Source organism: Aotus nancymaae, unplaced genomic scaffold (assembly GCF_030222135.1).
Source record: "Aotus nancymaae isolate 86718 unplaced genomic scaffold, 86718_ANA_hifiasm-v0.15.2.pri h1tg000006l, whole genome shotgun sequence".
Lineage (NCBI taxonomy): Eukaryota > Metazoa > Chordata > Mammalia > Primates > Aotidae > Aotus > Aotus nancymaae.
The window spans coordinates 43767164-43790658 of record NW_026988417.1 but is presented as its reverse complement, the minus strand read 5'-3'; the positions used below and the strand labels follow the sequence as shown (position 1 = coordinate 43790658).

At 35.0% G+C, this 23495-nt stretch overlaps 1 long non-coding RNA gene across 1 annotated transcript in view; it reads right to left on the bottom strand.

The window, feature by feature from the left end:
- The window catches only part of LOC105709233 (uncharacterized), a 68352-nt gene extending 46349 nt beyond the window's left edge, over positions 1-22003 (bottom strand). Inside the window, exons 1-2 of the long non-coding RNA XR_001105481.2 lie at positions 21943-22003; positions 18692-18735 (exon numbers count right to left, since the gene is read on the bottom strand). This is a non-coding gene — a long non-coding RNA (uncharacterized LOC105709233). The remainder of the gene's footprint in view (positions 1-18691; positions 18736-21942) is intronic.
- Between the last annotated feature and the right edge of the window lie 1492 nt (positions 22004-23495).

The window sequence follows — 23495 nt, the reverse complement described above, 5'->3', positions numbered from 1 at the left end:
CGTGCTACCTGACTTCAAATTATACTACAAAGCTAAAGTAACTAAAACCACATAGTATTTGTACCCAAACAGACATATAGACCAATGGAACAAAACAGAGACTTCAGAAATAACACCACACATCTATAACCATCTGATCTTTGACAAACCTGACAAAAACAAGCAATGGGGAAAGGATCTCCTATTTAATAAATGGTGCTGGGAAAATTGGCTAGCCATATGCAGAAAACTGAAACCGAACCCTTCCTTACAACTTATACAAAAATTAACTCAAGATGGATTAAGGACTTAAATGTAAAATTCACAGCCATAAAAGCCCTAGCAGAAATCTAAGGAATATCATTCAGGACATAGGCATGAGAAAAGATTCATTACAAAAATGCCAAAAACAATTTCAACAAAAGCTAAAATTGGCAAATGGGATCTAATTAAACTAAAGAGCTTCTGCACAGCAAAAGAAACTATCACCAGAGTGAACAGGCAACCCACAGAATAGGAGAAAAATTCTGCAGTCTACCCATCTGGCAAAGGTGTAATATTCAGAATCTACAAGGAACTTAACCAATTTTACAAGAATAATCAACCCCATCAAAAGGTGGGCAAAGGATATGAACAGACAATTCTCAAAAGAAGACATTTATGTGGCCAAGAAACATGAAAAAAGCTCAACATCACTGATCCTTAGAGAAATGCAAATGAAAACCACAATGAGATAGCATCTCATGCCAGTCAGAATGGTAATTATTAAAAAGTCAAGATTAACAACAGAAACTGGCGAGGCTGTGGAGAAACAGGAAGACTTTTATATTGTTGGTGGGAGTGTAAATTAGTTCAACCATTTTGGAAGACAATGTGGTGATTCCTCAAGTATCTAGAACCAGAAATACCATTTGACCCAGTAATATCATTACTGGGTATATACCCAGAGGAATATAAATCATTCTACTATAAAGATACATGGACACATATGTTTATTGCAGCACTATTTGCAATAGCAAAGACATAGAACCAATCCAAATGTGCATCAATGACATAGCAAATAAAGAAAATGTGGTACATATACACCATGGAATAATATGATGCCATAAAAAGGAATGAGATCATGTCCTTTACAGGGATGTGGATGAAGCTGGAAGCCACCATCCTCAGCAAACAAACACAGGAACAGAAAACCAAATACCACATGTTCTCACTCATAAGTGGGAATTGAACATTGAGAATACATGAACATAGGAAGAGGAACAATACACACTGGGGATGTGGGAGGCATTGGGGGAGAGGAGGGAGAGCATCAGGACAAATAGCCAATGCACGCGGGGCTTAAAACCTAGATGACAGATGATAGGTGCAGCAAACAACCGTGGTGCATGTATTCCTATGTAACAAACCTGAACTTTCTGCACATGTATCCCAGAACATAAAGTAAAATAAAAATTAATAAAAAATGAATAACATAACCGTGCTGAATTTTAAAAATACAGAATTAATCCAAGGAATTTCTGAACATAGAATTTTGACTATTTGCTGTCAGTGTAAAGAAATATAAAAGAACTGCAAATAAATCTTGAACTCTTAATAAAAAAAGAGAAATAACACAGAAAGTTAGATGTTGAAAAGGATTTTGAATGAGCTATGCGGAAGCTTGAAAGTGAGAATAGATGTTCAGAACCATATTCCTTGACTTTCATTCCATTTCTACTATCAAGTATATTGCTGATTTTGGAATAGAATATAGGAACTGTAATAAATCAGGGATTCCCAACCCCTGGGACACAGACTGGTACTGGTCCATGGCCTGTTAGGAACCAGGCTGCTTCATCTGTTTTTATGGCCCCTTCCCATCACTCACATTAGTACCAGAGCTCCACTTCCTGTCAGATCAGTGGTGGCATTAAAGACTCACAGGAGAGTGAAACCTGTTGTGAACTGTGCATGCCAGGAATCTAGGTTGCACACTCCTTTTGAGAATCTAATGCCTGATGATCTGTCACTGTCTCCCATCACCTCCAGATGGGACCATCCAGTTGTAGGAAAATAAGCACAGGGCTCTCACTGATTCTTCATTATGATGAGTTCTATAATTATTTATTACAATGTAATAATAACAGAAATAAAGTGCACATGCTTGAATCATCCCAAAAGCATTCCCCCATTCCCAGTCTATGGAAAAATTGCCTTCTACGAAACCAGTCCCTGGACCCAAAAAAGTTGTGGACCCTGTAATAAGTAGAATAATACACTCCTCTCCAGAGGTGCCACATCTTAATCCTTAGGTCATGTGAATATGTTAATGCTACATGGCAGAGTGAAATTAAAGTTGCAGATGTAATTATGTTAACAGCTGACCTTAAAATAGGGAGCCTTTCCTGGGTGCTCAGGTGGGCCAGTGTAATTACAAGCATTTTTACCAGTGGAAAGGGAAGGCAGAAGAGAACTAAAGGGAGACGTGGTTATAGACCACGGGCCAAAGTGATGTTGCACTGCTTTTAAGACGGAGGAAAAGGGCCACAGCCAAGAATGTGGGCCTCTAGAAACTGAACAAAGAAATTGATTCTCCCCTAGAGCTCCAAAAGGAACAAAACCCTGTTGACCCCTTGATCTCAACCTGGTCAAATTCACTTTGGACTTCTCACCTACAAAACTTTAAGATAATAAATTTGCATTGTTCTAGAAAGTCACTAAGTTTGTTGTAATTTGTTGCATCAGCAATCGAAAACTAATATAGGAAGTAAGCAGCATAAGCCTCTGCTTAGTCAACTTGTCAACCTACATTCATTAAAAGAGTACATACTTTGTATCACAGCCTTGTGAGGAATAGAGACAAGTAAAGAGATACTGCAATTGTTGTGCCAGATCCCTGTTAACCTCAATGGGTAAGGCACCAGGTACAACAGGCTGAAGAAGAGACCCAGAGTCAACAAACAAGACATGGGGTATATTACAGGCCTAACTGCAGGGGAAAGAGTCCAGTGGCAGGGTTCTGGTCAAGATATCTGCCTTACTGCAACCCAGGATGATGGACTGAACAAAGTAACCACATGCCCAGTGGCAGTGAGCTGAGCAGGAAAACCAAAATCACTTGCAAACAGCACGCGACTTATATAGCATTTTCACTTAATACCCTCCCCTTAAAGACCTCCACCTGATAGCCTTCATTTAAGGGCCTCATTTCCCTATATGGCATGTGTTCCACAAGACATGTGGCTCAGATGTTCTTCATAAGACAAGGAATGAATCTCCAGGTTGGCCACTCCCGGATTCCCTAACTCAGAGCATACATTTAGGTATGTCTGCTATGCAGGCTTATTTTAAGGGTATGCTAAAATTATTGCTATCAGGGGCATTTACCCTACAACAATATATTGTGATTAATATTATAATAGAAAAAGTGTAGACATGACTGGTAAGGGAGATTGTGTGGGAAGTCATATCTTTATGCAGATAAGGCTGTACAGTATTGCTGGTACTTCCTGAGTTCTTATAGAGGTAAGGGTAGGATTTGGGATTGAGTTGTGCTACCAAAAGCAGAAAAACTGCCAGTTTCATACAGAGGGAAAGCTTTCAGATATTGAGTTAAATGATCTGAGAATATTATCTTAAATGTGTAACAGGCTTTATAGCTTCTATTGCATCCATGCTCTTAGCAAATAGGGGGACTTTTCTACAGTTTTTTAAAAGCAATGAATGATTTGCCAGACTAAGTAAAAAATATTGAGACACAATTACTTACTTAGAAGCACCTGTAATATGCTTAAACCTGTTCTTCTGGGCCAATGCTTTGCTAAGAGAGGATATTAATAGTCAGTGTTAATACATTAGAATTCTCCCCAGCACAAACCATTTCAGAAAACTTCAGAGTCTATAATTGCTACTCGACAGCACTGTCATCATGGCCCTTACCAAGGAGTCCTCCCACCTCAATTTTCATAGATGGGAGAATCTGAATGAAAAGGGAGGAGAAGAATCCAATCGAGAGAGGAAACAGACTGTAAATATAAAGCTGCTAGCAAAGAGATTTTTTTAACTGAATCAGTGTTAACTTCTTTTGTTCTTGTCTCTGTTTCAAAACCCAAAGAATTTCTCTGAATTTGATAAATGCTTATTATTCTTATTGATGGATTCTTACATATATTGTCATTGGTATATTTGTTGATTATAGATTCATAAAATGTACCATAAATGGCAATTATTTAACAAAAACTAATAAAATGTACAATAATGATACATGCTTTTTTGTACCCATATTTACCACACATATCCAAAATCTTAAAAGCAAAGACTGTCAAAGCTGGGAGGTTTACCCCTTATTGTTGTTAAGAACCTGATCTTTGGACCCAGACTAACTGGGCCTGAAACCTGACTCAGTCCCTTTCTCTCTGAGTGACCTTGGGCAAATTTTTACTTGCTTCAATGACCTTACATGTAGAATGGTATTAGAAAAAAAAACATACACATGGCCAGCAGGTATATGAAAAGGTGTTCAACATCACTAATCATCAGGAAAATGAAAATTAAAACCACAATATCACCTTATAACTGCTAAAATGACTATTTATTAAAGATGTACTGATAAAGACATAGGAAAAATGGACCCTTTGTACACTTTTGGTGGGAATGTAAACTAGTGCAACTATTATGGAAAACAGTACAGGGCTTCCTCAAAAAATTAAAAAGAGAACTCCCATATGATCCAGCAATTCCACATTTGAATATATAGCTAAAGGAATTGAAATCAGGATCTTGAAGATGTATTTGCAGTCCCATTTTCATTACTGCTTTTTCACAATAGCCAAGATATGGAATCAATCTAAGTGTCTATCAGCAAATGAATGGATAAAGAAAATGTAGTATATACATACAATGGAATATTATTCAGCCTCAAAAAACAGAGATACCCTGCCATCCATAATATTTGTAATTCTGGTGGGCATTATGCAGAGTGAAATAGGCCAGAAACAGAAAGAAAAATACCACATGATCTTACTTATATGTGGAGTCTAAAATAGTCATACTCATACAAGCAGTAAGCAGGATGGTAGTTGACAGAGGCTAGGGGTTTCGGGATACAGAATTTCAGTTACACAAGATGAATGAATTCTGGAAACCTACTATATGGCATAGTGCCTAAAGCTAAACAATATTATACCATATACCAGGTGTCTCCAACCCAGGGCCATGGACTGGTACCATGGCCTACTAGGAACCAGGTCAGACAGCAGAAGTTGAGTAGTGGATGAGCAAGTGAAAGTTCTTCTGTATTTACAGCTACTCCCTATCATTCACATTACTACTTAAGCTCCACCTCCTGTCAGATCAGCAGTGACATAGATTTTTATAGGAGCATGAATCTTACTGTGAACTGTGCATGTGAGGGATTTAGATTTGCTACTCCTTATGAGAATATAATGGCTGATGCTCTATTACTGTCTCCCATCACCCCAAGATAGGACTATCTAGTTGCAGGAAAACAAGCTCAGGGCTCCCACTGATTCCATATTACTGTAAGTTGTATAATTATTTCATTATGTATTTACAATGTAATAATAATAGAAATAAAGTGCACAAGAATTGTAATGAGCTTAAACCATCCCTCTCAACCCATGGTCTGTGGAAAGATTGTTTTCCATGAAACCAGTACCCGGTGCCAAAAAGGCTGAGGACTGCTGCTGTATACCTAGATCTTATGTTAGGTGTTCTTGCCACACACAAATGTGATAATAATAATAATAAATAAGAAAACTTTAGAAGGTGATGAATATGTTTATAACCTTGATGGTGGTGGTAGTTTTACAGGCATATACTGGTTCCCTAACTCATTGAGTTGTGTATATTAAATATGTATAGACTTTTATGTCAACCATACCTCAATAAATGATTTTTAAAATGAATAGTGCTTACCTCAAAGGATTGTTAGAGGATAAATAAATATTGACTTTCACTTAAACTTTTGCCTGACTTGTAATATGTGTTAACTATTTATTTGTTAAACAAATAAAATAAAAGATGATGTGAAATTTCCTTAAGGTCATATAAGGTATTAAAATTCTACAGCCTTTATGTTCTACCGTTTCATGTTTAAACGCACTCAGGGTATTTTCTCATACATCTCTTCAGTCATTCATTTAACATATTGATTTAGTAAGCAGTGGCACATAAAACTAATGCAAAAAGTCTGAACCTTAAGGAATTCAAAGTTTAGTGGCAGATGCATATATTACACAAAGGATTACAAGAGTAATGAGTGCTGTAAAAGAGAAAGCACACAGGACATGTTAGCAACTGCATGATTTGGTTGAAGGAAATATATTTTAAGGTTTAGGGTAAAAAAATTCAGCAATTCATCCAAAACTTTGTCAAAATTCAAATATTGGCCATTCTCTGAGGACTAAATCATGCTGTGTACATAACATGATATTAATGTAGGCACCATGCTGAAACAGCCTTTCTGCCAAGAAGTCCTCATTATGTTAAAGCCAAATGTCTCTTCTACATAAATCAGTTTCCTCTGGTACAGATTTTGGATGCAGAAAAGATACTAGTATCGTTAAAAAGAAATCAGGACTCAACTTTATTTTCAGACACGCTGATATTTCATTCTTTTTAAAGCACTTTTGGATATTTTTATGGAACCAAACTTTTAAATAGCAACTAGCAAAAAAGAGAAAAAAAAATTTATTTGCCTAAAAGAAAAATACATATGAGCAAACAGACAATTCAACCTACATATTTTAACTATAGAAAAGGTCATAAAATTCAAAACTTTCTCATGAATCTGTAACTGTTAATAATTCAAACTCTGTGGGCTATCAGCAAAGGTTTTTTAAGAAATTGGTATTGAACTTTAGGAACAAACCATCCTTCTCTCTTCCACCAAGTAGATTGGAGAACAAATGCCATTCAGTACAAATATAATTAGGTCCACACTATAACAAGTCATTTCCAAATCTCTCACAGTGAAAGAAAAAGAGCATCAATGAGGAGTAGCAGTCATCCATTCATATCCATAGGGCTTAAGAGTTAAGTAGAAAAGCAACTAAAATTACTATTCTGCACAATCGTGTGATGCTGTATCTCACCAGGAGTAGGAATGATCAGGAAAGGTAAGGAAGTACTACCTTCACTGGGCGATGTTCATCAAAGAGCAGAGTACCTTCCAGCTGGTTAAAGCCAAAAGCAATCACCACAAGGTGTTAAGTGGTTTACATAATCATGGGGAGTGCTGCAAACACAAACACACACACACACACACACACACGAGATTGGGCTTTCCAGAAAGACTCCCAAAGGTACAATAGAGAATGAACCACCACAGGATCCACCTTGTATATGAACAGGAAGCAGCTGACGTGAGAGCTCCTTCCTGTCAATCCACAGACCACTACTGCAATTAAAAAGTCCCTTCCATGACTTAGAAGCTGTCATTTCTGCTATCAGCTTTAGAACCTGTTATAACAGTTATGTTCAAAACAGATGACCCACTTGATCCTCTGGATGCCTACAATGCTACTTACTGGACACTGGTACCTCTGCTCATCATTCTACAAACAAATAAATATAGAATTTAATAAGAAAATTAAAAATTTCCATAGCAGTGCCTAGAAGAAAGTCCTCAGAAGCAGCAAATATCCAGCTTTCACCTCAGTTTTCACCTTCTGAAATATGTGCAAATATTTCCAAATCACTCTGGAATCTTAACTGCAAAGAAATCCAAGAAACATGGTTTTCAGTTTTCTCACCTTTGCAGTTCAGAAAAATTCACTAGAAAGAAGTTGGAAAGGATGTCATAAATCAATTCACAACATATTGCCTATGATGAATTTTGATTGAAACACCTATAATAATTAATATTTATTTTTTGGTGCTCCTTAGGAGACTGGTCTGTTTAGTCCAGTAGATCTAACCTCTAAGCAATTAAAGTCATTTACAATTCATTCTTCTGAGAAACCAATAGATTTGGATGAGTTTTTTGAGCCAAGGCCAGAAGAACTTGTCTCAAGGAACTCATCCAAATCTATTGAGTTTCTAAAGAAAGGTAGTGAGGATTTCGATAAATGAGCAATAGCTAGAAATGCTAATATTTCTATCATGGAAAAGTTCCTGGGTGAGAGTGCAAATTAGTTGAGTAAACTTGCTCCAACAGGGTTATGGAAATATCCCAATTTCTTCCAACTTGTACCTCTGCTATCTTCTAGGTGTTGTCCTAAAAGCATGACTAAACCTGAGTTTCAGGCACTTCCTATTTTTGTTTATTAAAAAGAAAATAAATGGTGAAGGGGCTCTCACTCTTAATACCTTATCATCCAGACAAGAAATGACATACATCAATTTCTCTCACATTCCACCAGCGAGCATTTAGTAACTTGACTTCTCCCAGTTGCAATGGAAACAGAAGGAGCGTCTTTAGCTGGGCAGCTTTGCACCTAGCCAGAAATCTTTGATTATAGAAAAAGAGGAAAACAGAGAGATATTAATGGAAACATAGAGTGTAAGCACATGGGAATAAAAAGAGTATTGTTTTAGTGATGGCACTCAGTTCTCTGAACTTCTTCCAAATTTTATCACATATCCAAAAATCACATTTTGATTGACCATCAAAATTTATTTTTAATAATCAAGCTGTTACACTTGTTTAGATTATCCATTAATTTCTTTATTAGACCTGAGTGGAAATATTGTTCATGATTAGAAAGTTGTTACCAATCATTAGAGAATTTATCTTCTTCTTTTTCAGAGAAGTATATTGCAGTAGGCAGATCCTCACCACCTGATGTACACACTATATTTCATCCTCTCCCCTTGAGTGTGGTTGAGAGTGGATATAATGGATTTTACTCTCATTATTAGATTACATTAAATGGCCAAGGCTAAGACATTCTGCAGATGCAATTGAGGTTCAAAATCTGTTGGTTTTGAGAATAAAAGGGGACATATCCTGGATAAATATTAATTAATCCGAAAAGCTTTTAAAAGGGGAACTGAGTCCTTCATGAAAAGAGATTCTCCTGCTGGCCTTCAGGATGCAAATTGTCATGTTTTGAGAGAGGGACCCCATTGGCAAAGCCCAGAGGGCATCTCCCATGAGCTAAGAGTGGTCCTGGCATACCACTAGCAAGAAAACTGGAATCTCTATCATATAACCGGAAGAAAATTAATTCTGCCAACAACCACTGAATTTGGAAGGAGACCTCAGATGAGTCTCAGATGAGTTTTCAACCCTGGTCAAGTCCTTGATAGTGGCTTTGTGAGACCCTGAGCAAAAGACCCAACTATGCCCAAATTCCTGACCCATGAAAAATGTGAGGTAATAGATGGGTCTTACTTTAAGCCACCAATGTTGTAGTAATTTGTCATGAAGTGAAAGTAACTAGTATTATTCAGTCTTTTAAAAGAAGGAAATCTTGCCATTTGTGACAACATGCTAAACCTGAAGGACTTTATGCTAAGTGAAATAATCCTAATACAGAAGGGCAAATACTATATGATTACAGTAATATGAAGAATCTAAAATAGTCAAACTCATAGAAGCAGAGAGTAGAATGGTGGTTACCAGAGACTAAGAAGGAAGAGGAAGCAGAGAGGTATCTGTTCAAAGGGTACACACTTTCACTTTTAGTTATGCAAGATAAGTAAATGTACAGCATAGTGCTTATAGTTAACAGTACTGTAATATATACTTTAAAACTTGCTAAGAAGGTGGATTGCATGCTAAGTATTCTTCTCACAGAAAAGTAAATCCAAAAAATGAAGAGAATGGGAGAGAGGTTTTGGAGATCAATGAGGATGTCTATGGCATTGATTGTGGTAATGGTTTCACAGGTGTATGCTTATTCCCAAGCTCATCAAATTGTATACATAAAATATGGGCCACTGTTTGTATGCCAATGATACCTCAATAAAGTGTTTTTTTTCTAAAGAGGGCACTAAAATAAATGAATACCTACATCAAAAAAGTTTTTTAAAGACCCTTAAACATGCTTTATTTACATTTTTTTTAACTCAGACGTATTTTATTGACATCAATAAATTAATAGGTAATTAGGAAAAACAACTTTTTTCTTTAATACATTTTTACCAGTGTCATAGTTTAATAAAAATTTTCATGTCTTTATCTTTATACATCTTAAATATATTAATATAAAAGACTTGAGGCTACAAATTTAGATCAATCAATTTGCAGAAAATCTATAATATATTACCTAATTGACAGGCCAAATTCTTATTAAGTTAATATAATCAGGCTTACTCTCCATCAAACAAATTCTGATTTCATTTTTAAAATCAAATGTAGATACTGAAATGTGACACCTTGGCACTTATCTCACTTATAAATACAAATTCTTAGATAAATTAAGGATTAGCTAAGGCATGGTCTTGCCATGAGCTTGTTTCATAGATGAATTAATGAACCATGCTATTCAACATTTCTTTCCAATGCTCCTGCTCTTTCCTTTAATAAGCCTTTCCCTCAGGCTTACAGTGTCGATACAGTGTCCTCTGTATCAGCTCACTGCAACCTCTGCTTCCCGGGTTCAAGTGATTAAATTATTTGACTATAGTAGGAAGATGGAAGAGAACATATCATTAAATGAAAATTATCATCACTTGCATTGTCCACTCTATAATATATCTGATTTAATAATATCCTAATATAGTTTTAAATAACACATTTTCTAATGCAGATCTTTGCCCTTAACAGAAATATGTTATATACAAAGAAGTGTCAATTAAAAAAGGTTACCTGAAATCAATATATTGAATTGTCTACCTGTTTGATGCCCCATAAAATTTTGCACTCCAGAGTAAAATATCTTAAGATTCAGAATTGATAAGAGTGTTTCTTTTCTTTTGTAAAGTTTTCTTTAAACATAAAAAGAATGTTTAAAAGGATACCTGTGATCCATTCTCAGATTAATTTTTTGAATTTTATAGATTTTATAAATATGAAATTTTATTCTTGTTAAAATATCTATGCTATGTCTAGATACCCCAGTTTTATGTCTACCAAAAAGAAAAAACAAAGCAATTTTACACACCAATATAGATTTAATATGTACATTATAATGATAGTCATTCTATATCTTATTTATTCTTCCTCAATAGTCACTGAAAACAAAGCCTATTTTGTGGCAAGTAATCTTTGTATCATTTGTATGGTTAATATTCCACAATAATATTCTGATGGACTTTAAACAAGTTAATTCTTGTTAAATGTTGATTATTTTAATCAATGTATCACCACTGACTCAGACTTTTGGGTATACACATCTGAAAGTCCACTCTTCTTTCCATCATTCTTACTCCCTTTAGCCCCAAGATAGTAGCCACTAACCTATTGTTGTTGTTGTTGTTGTTTGTTTGTTTGTTTGTTTTTTGGCCTTCTCACCCAGGCTGGTATGCAGTGGTGCGATATCGGCTCACTGCAACCTCTGCCTCCTGGGTTCAAGTGATTCTTCTGCTTCAGCCTCTTGAGCTAGTTGGAATTATAGATGTGCACCAACACGCCCAGCTAATTTTTGTATTTTCAGTAGAGACAGGGTTTCATTATGTTGGCCAGGCCCGTCTTGAACTCCCAATCTCAGGTGATACACCTGCCTCAGCCTCCCAAAGTGCTGGGATTACAAGCGTGAGCCACCACATCTGGCCTAATTTATTATCTTTTCAGTTTATGTAAAGATGTACCCATAACCATTCCCATTACATCCAATTACGATAAGAATACTGCCAAAATCCAAATAATTTTTGCCTCACATATGCATGCTATTATTCATTCACAGGAAAAAAATGCTATGAGCTGCTTTGAGAATATGTGGTTGGCTTTCTACATCTCCATAATGCCACATTGAAATTATTTCTAGGAATAATCAGATGCTGAAATTCTAAGTTGTCTTGCTTTCCTTGTTTTTTATTTAGCTGCATTGTAACTGCCTGCTAATATTATTTTTTTAGTCTGAACATTTTCAGTTAAACTTTCTTTCCTATTAAGTTTTTCTCTCCTAAGTTTTTATGCAAAACTGCAGCCTATATTCTTAGTTCAATATCTAGTTATTTTAATCTATGACTTTCTTTACACTTGCTTTTTCATTCAGTTAGCAAAAGAAAAATTCCACAGATTTTCAGTTAATAGATTTTCATAACTATTGAAAAATGTCACTTGTTTTAGTTTGCAAAAATGAATTGGCTTTAAAATAATTACCTACTGCTATAGATACATTTAATACTAAGGAGTGCTGTAATGAGAGCCAAGAGACTTGTCAAATCACAGCATGTATTATGCCATATATAAGTTTGGCAAAGAGTCACTCAACCTATCTATGTCTTTCATTCTCCATTAATAAAATAAACTAAGAAGATCAGCTCAAAGTACCTTAGAGATCTGATGTTTTCTAACTTCTGAATACATAATTTTCTCCAAAACATCAAATTCAAAAACCTTTCCTGATTCCTTTATCATTAGTTAGATTTATATGTTCAGAATTTCTTGGGCAGACATGTAGACTTTTACTTATACACAATTTCTACGTCCTAAATTTATTAATGCAGAAAACATGGCAAACAGCATAAAGCTTAGGTATATGTGTGTTTCTTTTTTTTTTCTTGGAAATTCTCCAGTGCCCAGACTTCCCTAGTTAAGAGTTCATAACATTGAGGTCTGAAATGTTACTTCATTGCAGAATCAGAATATCTGCAATCTGCAATGTTTGTTTACCGGCATATAACCCAATCTTCACTCTGTAGTAGAGAAGAACTTCCTACAAAGAAAAACCCACTGCTCTGAGAGAGCTCAAATGATTGTGCACCTACAACATCCAGTGTGCTGTATTCCATGAGAATGTTGCTTCTGCTTTGCTCAATCCCCATGACCAAAGCTTGTTGGGGGCTCCTTTGCTGAGTCAGTTTGCATGAATAAACTGAAGAGTGTTTTGCTCATTCTATCATTAATTTCTGCATTTCCCAAAGCATGTTGAGAAATTTCCAGCATTTCAGAAAAAATGTGGTGCATTGTTGATTGAAAAATAAAAAAAACCCTAAGACTAGAATTAATGCAAAAGGGAAGAGAATAAGATTGGCAGAAAGAAAAAGGTTACTTAAGGAAAGACTTCAAAGGGAAGAGGCAAATATTTTCAGGATTGATTCCTACTTGTTCCACATCAAGAACCAATTCTTCCCACTGGGCTGAAGAAAAGAAGCTTTGCTGCCAGATCAGTGCTTAATGACCTCAGAGCTGGGAGCTCAGCAAGATAGGAGCTAGAACAGTTACTGTTCCATAACAAAAGAATTCCTTCCTTTCAGAAAAGCAGCTAAGCTACTGAAGTATACTCATGATGGTTATTTAAGTAATAGAAATATTTTGGTATATAACAATTATATATATTTAAGGACATGATGAACACATTCTGCTTTATAGATCAAAAAGAATTGTTAATACATTTCCCGAAAATATAATCATATACCTCAAACTGTTTCTTAACTTTCAGCATTAGAAAAAGAGGCATGAGCCCTTTTTCTTTACCTCACACAGGCAGTAAAATTGTAATCTTAATTTTGACAAGAAAAGGTTTGCAAAGATCCCATCGGCAGCCCTCATTTTGAAATATGATTTCACACGGTCATTTAAAAACTCCTTTATTTAGAAAGAAGTTCCAAAAAGAGTATTTGTGCAGAACAATGAATGGAAATAAGGACAGAGGAAAGTAATTAAGACTGGTTATCTAGTCTGTCTCTCTTATGTTACGCAGAGAGGAAACCTAAAGAGGTGAAAAAACCTACCCAAATCAACACAGCAATGTCAGAGAGAATGGATAGGTATAGATATTTCTCTTGTGTCACAGTTGTTTCTCAACTACAGGTATATGTAATGTTTGAAATGTTACATTGTATGGTAAGTGGATATGTTGTGATGCAAATTCCTCAAGTGAGAAAAGGTCATTTTTAGAATTTACAATATCTTCTCTTTACGATTCCCCAAGACTTTTCTGCCAACCTTCCAACCAATCATCATTATGTTAAATATGCTTTCAGGTTATATGGTCTCCAAAGTTACCACATTAAGTGAGAGTCTTTAGAGATTAAAGTGGTGAAATTTCAAAGGTAGAGTTGGTAGTAAGAAAGAACAATAACAGGCCAGGCACGGTGGCTCACACCTATAATCTTAGAATTTTGAGAGGCTGAAACAGGTGGATCACGAGGTCAGGAGTTTAAGACAAGCCTGACCAACATGGTAAAACCCTGTCTCTACTAAAAATACAAACAATAGCTGGGAGCGGTGGCACACGCCTGTAATCCCAGCTACTCAGGAGGCTGAGGCAGGAGAATCACTTGAACCTGGGAGGCAAAGGTTCCAGTGAGCCAAGATTGTGCCACTGCGCTCCAGCCTGGGCGACAGAGTGAGATTCCATCTCAAGAAAAAGAAAGAGCAGTAACATAGTGCAACACAGGGAAATACATAACTTTGCAATACATCATTTTATACAATACATAATTATATGCAATATGCAAACCTTGGACTTTTGTGCAATTAGTTTGGAGGACAAACAATCTATATTTATTCGTATTTTATTTCTCCCCACTTTCCATCTCTACTAAATATGTGTTGAGATGTCGATGCACAATATTCATACTATTGCATGTGACAGCAACTACCAGCGATTTGTCAACCCTATTTCATCATTTTTCTGGGCACACTGCTATGTTTCCTGGCCTCTTTTGCAGTTGACTGGGAGGATGGGCTTGAGTTCCAGCCAATAGAATATGAGAAAAAAATGATGTGTAGTATTTCCAGGTCTTTGCTTAAAAAATAATTTCCCATGTGATTTTCTACACTTTTCCCTTTTTTGGTAGGCTTTGTGAAAATGAACACAATAATCTACATCATGGTAGAAACACAAGATAAAAAAAGGCATCTCAGAACATGACTTAGATGAAAACCACTTGCCAAAAAGTATGCTCAGTTTGGACTTTCGATGAGTAAAATATTTGTTTCAGTTTGTTTGTTTCCTTGCTTGTGACATTATATACTTCAAAGTGTATTTGTTACAGTTGCTAGCATTACATGAATTACTATACTACCTAATTGGTGAGAATCACATTTTATTTTCATATACCTTGCCTTGCCAGAAAAAGTACTTTTAAAAAATAAAATAATAACTACTGCCTAAATCTAAATGACAGTCTACATAACCAATACAGGTTAAATTTAGTGATTTCTACCTGGAGTTTCTGCTTTCCCTGGGTTGGGGTTGTTCTCCTACCATTTAGCTTGTAATTGACAATAATCACTCCTTACAATGGCAGATGGCCCTGATGGGAATATGTTATGCTGTGAAAAAATGTTCAGCAATGTTTAGAAATATCAATTAATGTCTCATAGCTTCTAAGATATCATTTGCATTTATAAGACCCTTTCAACAGCTTAATCCAAAGAATGTTTTTCTCCTTGATGTAGGGATGCCAGTCACTATGTCAGTAGTGGTAAGAGGATAAAAAGGATGAATGGCATATTTTTCAGTGGAGATTACAAAGAAATAGAGGGTCTCAGCCTCGTGAGCCATTCTCAGTGAATGGATATGTACACCAATTCTGCACCAAGTCAGTGCAATCTGAGACACTGCAAGTATGACTTTCGGTTTTCTTTTCCTAGTTTTGAAAGTTTCTCAAGTCTGTCATACCGGACTCTGTATTACGTCTCGATTTTTTTTTTTTTTTTTCACTTACTATAGATCTCTATACTCTCAATTGTTTAGCTAGTACTTTAACATTTACCCTGTAAACCTGTGGCATTTGAGGCTACCAAAGTTATTATTACATGATACAACATATATTTAGTTAAAGGCAATATTTAACTCACGCAGTACAACCAGTCAATCAGTAATTAAACCTTGCTGGCTTAGACTTAAAACCGCTTAATTTATTCATATCTGTACCCACAGCACAGGGATTCCAACAAGCATTTAAAGTAGAGTTGGCAAACATTTCCATTCTCTTCTGCGACAATAATTATTACTACCAACGCTGATTCTGACCAGTGAACTTCAAAATCAATTAAACACTATGCAGAATCTGAGTGAGCCAAAAATAGTTTCACTTTAGGAAAAAGTCTATATCCTTAGATTTGAGTGATTCTCTGTGAACATTTTATTCTCTATGAACATTTTATTCACATATTAGCATATTTAAAGAAAATCTGAATTGATGGATTTTCTTTAGTTTTTATTCTGATACTTTGATGCTAAAAGCTCTTGATTTTAAATTTTTATTGGTGGCTATCTATCTAATAATTTTTATATATTATATACATCAGTAATTAAAAAGGAATAGAAATTTTTATCCTAATTGAGAAATATTATAGGCCTAACTAAATGAGGACAAACTATAAGGAATTTGGGGAAACTATAAGGATACAGTTAAATAGTCACTGTTTTTAGAAATCATTAACTGAATATTGGAATCTTGACATTTGTTGGGAAAATGAGGTGGTAAGTCATCTTTTCAGTGTGAGTACTAAAGAAAATAAAATAGCTCACGCCTGTAATCCCAGCACTTTGGGAGGCCGAGGCGGGTGGATCACGAGGTCAAGAGATCGAGACCATCCTGGTCAACATAGTGAAACCCTGTCTCTACTAAAAATACAAAAAGTTAGCTGGGCATGGTGGCGCACGCCTGTAGTCCCAGCTACTCAGGAGGCTGAGGCAGGAGAATTGCCTGAACCCAGGAGGCGGAGGTTGCGGTGAGCCGAGATCGCGCCATTGCACTCCAGCCTGGGTAACGAGACCGAAACTCCGTCTCAAAAAAAAAAAAGAAAGAAAGAAAGAAAAGAAAATATGGTTAAGAGGACCCGTTTAAAATTCAGAGACTCAGTAGTTCTACAATTTTTGATTTTAAATGTTTCTGCAAAATAGTTTATCTGTATCATTAAAATAGTTTGCTGTGTGACCAGGTTAAACATGAAAGTGGTGTAATTCAAAACTGGATATAGGCAATAGGTATGTATAATGTATTTATTCTAATATGAGAGGGCATATAGAAGTAATTTTCTTGGAGCACACTGACAAAACAGAGCAATGGGATTTCGCCATGGACGTTTCATTAATACCAAAGAGACCTGGGACACTACCTTATAGTAATAACTTTAATATTTAGCAAAGGTGCTTTACAAATAGAATGACAGCAAGATGAGGGGAATGGAAATCATACAGATAAAAAAGATAATCTGATTTTGTGGGTCTCAGACTAGAGATTAGTGTTGATTCTTTTTCAGAGTAAATGACTTCATCGCATTTTTCTGAACTGTCATGGTTGTCATAAATATACTGTGTTCTAACACACTTCATGAATTTAAGGTCTTCAAAGTAACAGAGGCAAAATAACCTATAGGTTCTACCATACTTTCCCCAATTCTAGTGTTCTCGAAAGAGGGGATGTTTTCTCTGAATCTAATTGAGAGTAATACTGTATGGATCGCTAAACATTTCTCCACGTAATTGGAGTAATGAGTGTCTAGGGCTAATTCAGAGAGATCTTTTATGTCTCTTAAAAGAAGCTAATGGTACTCTCGTGAGATGATAATCACCATCACTGACTGACAATTTCTAAAGTTTGAAGGTATATTGAACACTCAAGGGGACCACATCCTTTCTGATTCATGAATCTCTTCAGGTACGGGGAACTTAGTGTTTTCCAAGAGTGAAAAATGCCGAGAGACAGCTGGGTACATAAGAGTATCATTCCTGATATTGTACTCATAGTTACTTGAGCTTCATCTCAGAAAATGGATTGCCTGGTTCAATATTTCTTACAGCTTCGTTCCTAAATCAACTCAACAAACTAGTTCTTTATGGATGCAACAATAATCTAAAATTTTTTGGTGAACCTAAACATGCCTTTTAAAAATTAATATATCATTCTTTTCATAAAAACTTAATGAAAATACCAATTTTGTCTATTGTAAATAGCAGATGATTGCAACAGATGGAAATCACTTCATATCCTACATCTTTGTTAACCCCATAATGACTACTAATAAATAACATAACGAATTTTTAGGTAAAATTTTGAAAAAGTTTTTAATAATTTTGGGCTTCTAGGCCATATAACCCTTCATAAAATTGAACTTTGAAACTCTGGTTGTCATCTGACATATGCAGACAGAACAGAAATATAACCCCCTTTCTAAATGATTACATTGTCTCCCAGATTCAAATCAGCTTGTTGGAAATTTAACCAATCACTGACATAAAGATCCCACTATCAAATAAAACTGATACTTTTTAAAAATGCAGCAAATAAGCACCATTTCATAAAGCAACACACAATTTTGTATGTTTCCCATTCCATTAGATGCTATTATGTTGAATTTGATCCTCAGTCCAACCTGTGTCAATATTTTATCATTGAAATCATCTAAAACATAATATTTACTATTCTCCTGTTGTAATAGTCATATATCTAATATGTTCACATTCTCTGTGTTTATCTATATTGATAATTTTAAAAAGGAAAAGAAAGGGGTCTATAGGAAGAACTTTACATCACAGTTCAGAGTGAACATCAGCTCGAGTTGTCATCAATTTACTAATAAACCCATTTAAGAAAAATTATTCAGCTGGAGAGCAATGAACCTTATTGTCTCTGTATCTGATCCATATTTCTCTACTTGATACATGGAAATAACCAGAGGAGAGTTCTTGTAACATACCTCAGGTACACTGTTGAAAGTAATTTCCTGCTTTTGTGGAACAACTGAAACATAAACATAAATAAGATGGTTTGAAAGGTCAGTTTTTCATCAATGCCCAAATAATTTGTTCTATTAACTTTGCTTGTAATGCAATTAAGGTAAATATATTTATGAAGTACTCACTTGCTAAATTTATAACACAATATATTATCTCATCTTTAATTTTTAGTTGTTATTTCAATAAGCAGCCATCAAATTTAGTTGCTTAAAACAAAAACTAACAATTTGTTAATTTTTGCTGGGCTCAAGAGGATAACATTCTGATTTCCTTATATGACTGATAAAGGCTATATAGTCCAAAGTGACATCGCTCAAATGTCTGGCAGTTTGCTGGTGCTATCAGCTCGGTTCTCCTCCACTTAGTCTCTCTGGTAGAGTAGATCAGATTCTCAATTGGCATTGGTGTCATTTTAATTTGGCAAGCCTAAATTCACTATTAGAAAGTGTCTATTAAATCAGTGTCAGGGAGGACTATACAAGGATATGGATATGAGAATACTTAATACATTGAGGGTTTTTAACATAACAGGCTGCCCAGTTACATTTCCTGTTCTAAACATTTTTCAGATATAACTAACAATCATTTTACAATTTAACTTGTAGATAAATGAGTTTCCTGGGATATAATGTAACTAAGCAAAGTCTTTCATACTAAAATCTTATGATGTCTTTACCTATCTTGGGTTTCAAGAGTGATATGAGAGGTATTCTGGAATAGAAATCTAAAATTAAGACTAGAGTCAAGAATGCCAAAGATAAGGTTCCTATCCAAAGGAAAAGCAAGCAATTGCTATGTCTTGCAAAGGCCAGTGAGCAGACACAGGGAGAGAATACAATTGCCCCAAATAAAGACCACCTTTGGAACTCAGTGATTATGTATGTATACATATGTATGTTATATATACATATGCATATATATGAATATATATAAAACTGAAAACTGAACACATCCATCTACACTATATACATGAAAGTGAACATACTCACACATAGATTCAGTATCAAAGAATTATTATGGACCCTAAGGAAGAAACTAAATGGAATATGATGGTAGCATCTATGACAGCCATGGTGCTAGAACTAGTAGTAGTTCTACTAAGGTGAGAATTAACATAGTAAAAGAAATAAACAAAGTAGCAAGAGAGAGATACATTTTCCCTAAGGCCAGGCTGAATATTCGCTAACAAGGAAATTTCTCCAGCCATTATTTTAATCTGATTTACTCTCTCTGCGGGATGTTCCAGAGTTACTGCCCTCCAGAAATTTTGCTTTCCCTTACAGAGATTTTCTTTTCTATTTTCAGTCCAAATGTTAGTCATTTTGGTAGAGAAGGCAGAAACAATGAATAATTGAGTAATTCTTCAAGAATCATGCTAAAAGGTTTCCAAATCATGAATGTATAATTATATTTTGTTAACTAGATTTTAACCCATGTACCTCATTCATATAGAAATGATGTTTATTTGGATATGCAGTAAATTTCTTCATACGAGTGACAAAAAAAATCTATAAAATATACACAACAGAGATGCTATGGATACTTGCACACATGTGCACACACAAATATGTATACATGGTTTACCATTATTTTCTAGATCATTCAGAGGTCACTATTAATTAAAACATCAAAGATCTATGGCAAATTTTGGGCCACTTCTCCTAAGTCAGGAATTTTAAAAGACTTTAATTATCATAACAATGGAAGAAGGCTGAGAGTTGGAGTAAGGGAAAGTTGGTACTCAGATGTATTAACTATCTTTTATATAGGATGTCCAAGGGGACATTTATGAGATAATCTTAAAAACAAATGAGCCTAAAATATTAATACAGGTTAGTTAGCTGAATTTTCCAGCAGGAAGAAGGAAACAAGCAGTGAGCCAAAAAGCATACAGGATACAGAGGAGAAGGTTAAATCAAGCCATTCCAACAGAAATTGAGAAGAATAAAGAGGAGTTAGAAGATGAGAGCAAGCAATTGCAAGTGGAGTGGGCTGCGCTGGAATTACAGCGTAGAAAATGACTGATTGAGAAAAACCCCAACAAATGTTTCTGTAATGTTATGTACATATGATACATATAGATTTCATCAAGGTATTTAAATAAACCACCTGGCATTATAGCTAATTCCTTAGAAGATCACTTATAAAAGTTTATAACTTTGTGAGGCAGGCTAATAACTTGACATTTCCATGGCCCAAATAGTCTAAAGAACTATCTTTTACACTTTACTGTTTTTTTAATAGGCAATAAGGTGCCCAAAAAGTATTTTATACCAAGTTCAGTAGGTTGATAACACTGACTATAACTGAGCATTGATTTGTGTCTACCCTCAGGCAAATCTGGAGATTTTCTCATGCCTCTTTATGAAAATGGAGAGAGATCACAAGAGATGCTAATGGACAGCTGACCCTGCCCTATCACAGGCTACAGAGTATTAATTCCCAAATTATCCAGACCTTTAGTTCTGAATGTGCAAAAATGGTTTAGGCTCAAACATCTTCGACAACTGACAAGCTCAAGAATTCAGAGGAGGTAGTAACAAGGGAAACGTAATTAATATATTATGTCAAAACATATGCAAAGCACCATAACACCTAATTTTAGATGATGCTAAACACTTAAAGTTCTCCCCTTTTATTTTTGGGGAAAGATGCATTGTATACAAACCTCTATGAACTTCTTGGACTTTTGAAAAAAGGAAAGTATTACCTAAAGACAGTAATATCTTGACTGCTGAAGAATTATGTCAATTAATAAAAATTGCTTCATAAGAAAAAGATGAATTGTCTCCTCAAAGTCTCTTTTTAAGTATGGGTGAGGAAAAACATTCCATACTTAGAAGAAAATATTATACTGTTTTATACAAGATATGCTGTACATGTAATAGAAGATTCACATTTAATAATGTATCTTTTAAAAATCTTAGAGAGGTATAACCTTATAACATGACTTAATCCAAATACATTGAAAACCCTTTGGACTTAGACCTACAGAGAGGTGGTTTTGCTTTTTGTACCATAGCACACATAGTTGAAGCAAACATATTCCTTTAAACATAATACTCCTACATAAAGAAAGTGTTCTCTGTTTTCTGGATGAAAGGCATGAGGTCTTGTGCCTTTAGCAAACTGAAATTGTTAACTATAGAAAGAGTCAAAAATCAAAGGGGCTCTAGTATATTTATAAGCACATTAAATTGCTTAGACTTACCAGAAAAAAAAATTCCTCAGAGAGTCTGTTCTCAAGCTGATGTGTCTTCATTGAATTTGATTCTAAACTACCATTTTTGTTGAGTCCTCTGTGCTTTCAGAATTCTGAAATATAATTTTGTTTAATTTATGAGATTGTTTATTTTTATTTTATCCTATACATTTTTTAACTACCTTAAAAAATAGATCCATCCAGGGTCAAGACACCTTAACTCAATTCTCTATCACTGTAAAAATAGATTTGTTCTTTCTTACAAAAGCACTGCAACAACTACAAAAATTATACCTTCTGGCATACATGATATTTACATATCCATGAAACAGGGGGATTAAAAGATATTTATAAATACCTAAAACCTTAAGTCAGTTTAGCATAGTATTATAAATCAGGTTTGTGGGTGAGATTTTACCTGGTTCTAGACTTGTGAGCAAGTGATTAAGTTTTAGGTTACTTATATTTAAAATTCAGAAAAGAAATGATTGCAATTGCTTTCAAAGAAAGAGAGGATATTTTGTAATTTCTTTTTTTTACTAATATCAAAACATAATATAACATATCACATATGTGAAATGGGTTGATGGCTCACGACCAAGTAAAATACCTCAATATCCCACTTGTCAACATCAGTAATATTGGCCTAAGAGTATCAGTCTACAGGAATTATAAAAAAGTTGTATTCATACCCTGAGACATCTGTACAAACATTATAGGATAGACAAGTGGATATAAGGTTTCTTACTATGTTTCCTTATATATTCAAAATGGGAAAACCAGATGGAAGACAATGCATATTTACTTAGAATTCTAAATGATGTTAATTTTAGAAGCTTCAATGTCAGAGTTACTTTGTATGAATAAGTTTACCTAATTTTCCACACTATGCATATCAAATAGATATTACTATTGCACAGATGAGAAAACTGCATCTCAGATTATTATTATTCATTCTAGTCACAGATATAAGAAATGGCAAAATATTGCAATATAGGCCCAAATAGTTCTTAGTTTAATGGAATATTCTTTCCACTGGACTTCAACTCATTTATCTTATTTATCTATTGATCTAAGATCCGTTGAAGAAAGAGATTTGCAGATGCAATATTTTGGCTAATATATCCAATCTCCTATTTGAAATCTCCTGAGTATCTAGCAGAAAACTCAAATTTAGTATGTCTGAAATCAAGCTGACTGCTGCACATGTTCACACTGAAACAAAGCAAAACAAAATTCCTTGAACAGCTTTTCTCATCTCAATAAATGGCACTACACTGTGCCTGTGTGACTCATGCCCAAAACCTAGTGGTCAATCTATGTTCCTTTTTTTTTTTTTTATTCCCAACACTCTCCATTTCTAAGATTTCCACTTCTACTGTGAACACTTATCACAATGCATCCCAAATCTGCCTCCCCATGTGTCATCTCCTCCCTAAATGCTGTTTTCACAGTAGTTAGAGTGATTTTTTTTTTAAGCACATGAGGTCTTGGTTCTTTGTTCCCTACCTTCTGCTTTAACTCCTTGATTAGCTTTCCACTAATGTAAAGAAAATTCTCCA